The sequence below is a fragment of the Sorghum bicolor genome, chromosome 1 (genome assembly GCF_000003195.3).
Source record: "Sorghum bicolor cultivar BTx623 chromosome 1, Sorghum_bicolor_NCBIv3, whole genome shotgun sequence".
Lineage (NCBI taxonomy): Eukaryota > Viridiplantae > Streptophyta > Magnoliopsida > Poales > Poaceae > Sorghum > Sorghum bicolor.
Genome location: NC_012870.2, coordinates 21,252,497 through 21,258,496, shown reverse-complemented (window position 1 = coordinate 21,258,496; position 6,000 = coordinate 21,252,497).

Below are 6,000 nucleotides of genomic sequence, written 5' to 3'. Positions count from 1 at the left end.
CACTACTTTAGAGTTTTTGGATCCAAGTGTTTCATACTTAACAAAAAATCCAAAAGCTCAAAGTTTGCACCAAAGGTTGATGAAGGTTTTATGCTTGGTTATGATACTAACGAACATGGATATCGTGTTTTCACTAAAACCACCAGTTTGATTGAAATCGCGGTAGACATGACCTTTGATGAAACCGACTGCTCTCAAAAGGAGCAAGTCAATGTTGAGATTGAAGGTAATGAAGAAGCTCCGCATGAAGCTATCAAGAAGCTAGCGTTTGGTGAGATAAAGCCCATTGAAGATGACGATGAAGAAAGTGTTGTGCATATTGATCATGATACTACCATTCATCATGGCTCATCCAATGAGCATGGTGAAGCTTCCGCATCAAGAATCAATGAAGATGGTGGCAACAATGTGCAAGCTCAACCTCATCTTAACCTTGACCATACAAGTGAAGACAATCCTCAGCAAGATCATAGTCTTGGTCTTCCAATAGATCATGGTTATGATGATGAAGAAGATGATGGCCCAATCCAAAGAACAACTCAAGTGCCACATCCTAGAATACATCAATCCATTCAACGGGATCATCTCGTTGATAACATTTTGGGAAGCATTCGACGTGGGGTAACGACACGTTCTTGTTTAGCAAGTTTTTGTGAATATTACTCATTTGTTTCTCCTTTGGAACCTCGTAGGGTGGAGGAAGCACTTGATGATGAGGATTGGATGATGGCCATGCAAGAAGAGTTGAACAACTTCACACCAAAATGTGATTGGAACCAAATGGGTCTTCCGAAACAAGCAAGATGAGCACGGCGTGGTGACAAGGAACAAGGCAAGATTGGTGGCTCAAGGATTCACTCAAATAGAAGGCTTGGATTTCGGGGAGACCTATGCACCAGTGGCAAGGCTAGAATCAATTTGTATTCTCCTAGCCTATGCTGGCCATCATGATTTCAAGCTATATCAAATGGACGTGAAGAGTGCATTCCTCAATGGCCCCCTATGTGAGTTGGTGTATGTTAAGCAACCACCGGGCTTTGAAGATCCCAAGTTTCCAAACCACATCTACAAGCTCGACAAAGCACTCTATGGGCTTAAACAAGCCCCTAGAGCTTGGTATGATTGCTTAAAGGACTTTCTACTTAAACAAGGATTTGAGATAGGAAAAGCCGATGCTACCTTGTTTACTCACAAAGTCAATAATGATATTTTTGTGTGCCAAATATATGTCGATGACATAATATTTGGTAGTACTAATGAAGCTTTTTGTGAGGAATTTAGTAGGATTATGAAAAACAAGTTTGAGATGTCTATGATGGGTGAGTTGAAGTTCTTTTTTGGATTTCAAATCAAGCAACTCAAAGATGGCACGTTCATAAGTCAAACAAAGTACACATACAATATGCTAAAGAAGTTCGACATGGACAAAGCCAAACCCATCAAAACATCGATGCCAACAAGTGGGCATCTTGACCTTGATCAAGGAGGAAAGGACGTCGATCAAAAGGTATACTGTTCCATGATTGGATCCCTCCTTTACCTTTGTGCATCTAGGCCCGATATTATGCTTAGTGTGTGCATGTGTGCAAGATTTCAAGCTAGTCCAAAAGAATGTCATCTAATGGCTGTTAAGAGAATTTTTTCGGTATTTAGTGCACACTCCTAATCTTGGCTTGTGGTATCCCAAGGGCTCCACTTTCGAGTTACTTGGCTATTCTGACTCGGATTATGTCGGTTGCAAAGTAAGTCGAAAGAGTACCATCGGGACTTGCCAATTTATTGGTAGGTCATTGGTGTCTTGGAGCTCTAAGAAGCAGAATTCTGTTGCTTTGTCCATTGCTGAGGCCGAGTATGTGGCGGCCGGTGCATGTTGTGCCCAACTACTTTGGATGAAGCAAACCCTCAAAGACTTTGGTTGTGAGCTAACCAAGATTCCTCTTTTGTGTGACAACGAGAGTGCCATTAAGTTGGCAAACAACCCTGTAAACCACTCTTGAACAAAGCACATAGACATCCGGCATCACTTTTTGAGAGACCATGAAGCCAAAGGAGATATCGCACTTCATCATGTGAGCACCGATAAACAACTAGCTGATATCTTCACAAAGCCCCTAGATGAGTCAAGATTTTGTGCTTTGAGGAGTGAGCTAAATATCATTAATTCTCATAACCTAACTTGATGTCTTGCACATGATTTGCTTGATCTAGGTAGGAGAAAACCTTTGGCAAAACTTTGTATGTTGTTTTCAAAACCTAATTTGATATAGGTTTCATGGATGACTATGGTTATGTAATGCTTGATTGACATCTAGTCATCCTTGAAATCGTGTGTGTCTATCTTATTTTTGCCCCATAATTCACAGGGAGTTCAAGTTCTCAGGTTTTTAAGTCTTCCTGTGCCGGAAGTCTCGACGTGCGTCGGGAGTTCCGACGTGTTTGCGGTGCCTGTCCTGCGTCGGGGGTTCTGGGTGGCGTCGGGAGTCTCGGCCTACATCGAAAGTTCTGATGTGTGTTGGAAGTCCCGATGTAGATCTGTCTCGTGCGGTTATCTCTGCTTTGACCGTGGCTTTACCCCCCCTTTATCCTTGTCCATCCCGCTGTTACCCGCTATAACTCTCTTTACCACAGTTTTCCCCCTCGCTCCCCCCTGCGCCTCCTCCTCCCTACCCGATCCGCACCAAATCCGCCTGCCTCGCGCTCCTCACCGGTGTGTTGCCCGGCTGCGGTGCACCCCGTGCGCGGCCGCCCTCGCTGCCCCGGTGCGTGACTACCCTCGTCCTGCCCCAGTGCGCGGCCGACCCTGGGTGTGCTCGTCTTTCCTCCTCGGTTCCTCGCCTCCGTGCCGGTCTTCGTCACGCCTCTATCTCTTCCCTCTCAGGTGCTTTCTCTTGTCTTCTCTCCCCCCTCGTGGGCTCGCGTTGGAGTTTTCGCGACCTCTCGCGTCGGAGGTCTCGACGGTTGTCGGGAGTTCTGACTATTGGGACTCCCAGCTCCTATCGGGACTTCCAACCTCGAGGTCCTTTGCTCCATTGCTTTCTCCACTCCACCTTGTAGCATGTCTTTCATGGCTATTGCTTTGCACCTTAGTTGTATTTATTTTGTCTTACAGTGATGACTCGTGGAAGTCCTTCTCACCATGTTGAGAAGCGGTCCAAGACGAACCAGGACCAAGCCGTTGTCCCCCGCACCAAAGCCGCTCTTCCTCGGGCTGGTGCTAGCGGCTCTCGCCGTGCCACTGCCCATGCTTCTAGGCAGGGCACGACACATTCTGTGGCGGTGCCCCCTCCATCCACGCACCAGGCTCCTGATCCCACCGGGCACGACATCGAAGTTGATCCTGAAGAAGAGGAGCTTGAGCGTGCTGGTCGGACCCTTACCGCTCCTCTTGGATCACCATATGATGGGCCGGAGTGTCCTGTCTCTGGGCTTGTCCCCTTTGACTCTCCGGCCCCCCGTCATGCGGTGCCCCGAGATTGCTCCTAATCTTGGTGGCTGGGCTCCTCCTCGTCCCATTGATTTCCGCCACAACATCTGTGACATCAAATCCTTCTAGAGCCGCAATCTCTATGCTGAAGATGAGAAGGATCTCCACCTTGAGTATCGTTTCTGGCACTACTTTCATTTCTATTACTATGATTCTATTCCTTACCGCAAGTCTCTTAAGAAAGGGAAGCCTCCGGTTATTCAAATGAAGTAAATCATTGAGTATTCTCTTTCCATCACCTTCAAAGACCAAGAGCTTCGGCAAATGGTGGAAGACTTGCGACATGGGCCTCTCTAGGTTGATGGAGTTTTACAGGCACTGGAACAATGAGATCATCATGCAGTTCTATGCCTCCTACTTTCATGAGACGGACAATGACAGTAACACTGATGTTATTCACTAGACCACTGAGGGTCGTCACTACAAGGTAGACTTTGTCACCTTTGCTCGCTTGCTTGGCTTCAATGGTCATGATCGCCGTGCAGCTAAGATCACTGATTATGAGGATGTGGCTATGTCTGAGTACCAGTTCATGTATCTGGAGGGTTTCCCTGCTGATGGACAGACCGTGTATCTAAAGCCCTATTACTATGTTCTCAACAACATTCTCCGGTAGATCTTGTACCCCAAGGAAGGGGACTCTACTTTTCTTTGGGATGATTCTCACAAGGTTTTAGCTCATTTTGGGGATGACTTCCAGAAGTTCTCGGTCAGCCGGTACATCTGGAACAAGATTCATGATGCCTCCGAGGATCCGGTCTGAAACCTTCTGTATGTTTTAGCAGGTTTCATCATGCATATCATTCAGCAGGTTTCAGGCATTCATTCAGCAGGTTTCAGGCATTCGCTTTCCTTCTGATGGGTCTAATCACAAGGTCCTGAGATTGGCAAATCACAAGGTCCAAGCTGCTCGGGCTTTGAAGGCAAGTGGTGCAGCTCCTCCTCGCCGTAGTGGTCCTCCCTCCGCTCGTTCCCATCGTGCTGCCCCTTCGCCTCCTACTGTTTCCTGCTCCACCAGCTCTCAGCCTCTCACTTCCTCTGGCAAAGGCAAGAAGCCCAGCAAGTTCAAGTTTCTCATGACTTATATGTTTGGACAGTGTTGTGCTAGTGCTCAGCAGCAACATGATATTTAGGAGAGGCTCTATCGTCTTGAGTAGCAGGCTGGTGTTATCTCCTCGCCTCCTCCTCCGTTTGTGCCTCCTCGTGATCCTCTTGCTCTTTATGATGAGGCTTGCCAAGCCTATCAGGATGAGGCTACTTCTCGCCCTCATGGCAAAGGCGTGGCTGCTCCTGAGGATGAGGAATACCATGAAGAAGAAGATGATGATGATGATGATGATGATGACGATGGCGACGATGAGGACTTTGATATTGAGTATTTGTTTCTTCTCTATTGCGGCTTACCCCTTTTGGCACTTGTTGACAAAGGGGGAGTGTTAGGCTTTGATCTTTCATGTAATAAGCTAGATGTTCCTAGTGGGTTTAAAACCTCTTAGCTTGGGTTAACTATGTCTTGTGGTGGCACTATGTGTTGGACAACTATATATTTTGTGTGAGTTGGATGCTTGTAGGACAAGTTGGTTAATCGTCAATCTATCTACTTTGTTTACTTGTGCTTGTGTCTTTTATTTGATTGATGATTGTGTTTTCTTGATGGCCATGTGCTAGTTTAAGGTCTATCTTGACTTCTTGGCCATCTTATTCTCTTCACTTTGTTGTGTGAATATAAAATGACATATTGCATATTCTTTCACGGATATATTCTTGTTCACATTTGCTGCACCCCACGGAGTGCAAAATTTATGGGGAGCTTGTTTTTGATGTATGTTGTTCGAGTGATGACAATCACCATTGAAATTCAAATTCATGCATACATCAAGGGGGAGCTCGCTGTAAATTTTGGACTCCAAAAGCTCTTGACTTTCGTTTGTAAGCCTAAACTTGGTTGTCATCAAGCACCAAAAAGGGGGAGATTGAAAGTGCATTTGCCCCCTATGTGGGTTTTGGGGTAGTGATGACACCCAATTTAGGGACTAATGTGTTTTATTTGAGATTTGCTACAGGTACTAGTCTCATGAAAGATTCAAAGGTTTGACAAAACATGAAATGGTGTCCCCCAATCTTTGGTTTTGAGAAGGGCATTGGAGTCAACCTAGAGCTTAATTGTTTATCTGTTTTACTTTGGGTTTAGGTATGTCGTACTATCAAGAGGGGTTCAAAAGTTGTTGGTTTGGGGAAGATAGAGTGCTCAAGTCTTTCAACTAAAACTTTTTAGAGACACTCTAGCACATCACAAGCACTTAGATACCTTTTCTGTGTCTACTAGTGTCGGAAGTCCCGACGTGGGTCGGAACTGCCGACGTGCAGCGCAGAGACTGTCGTCGTCGGAATTCCCGACGTGAGTCGGAACTCCCGACGCTAAGTCCTGTGCGCGCACATGTCAGAAGTCCCGACAAGCATCGGAAGTCCCGACGCCAGGTCTCTGGCCGACTTCTTCCTCACACGAGCGCCAGCAG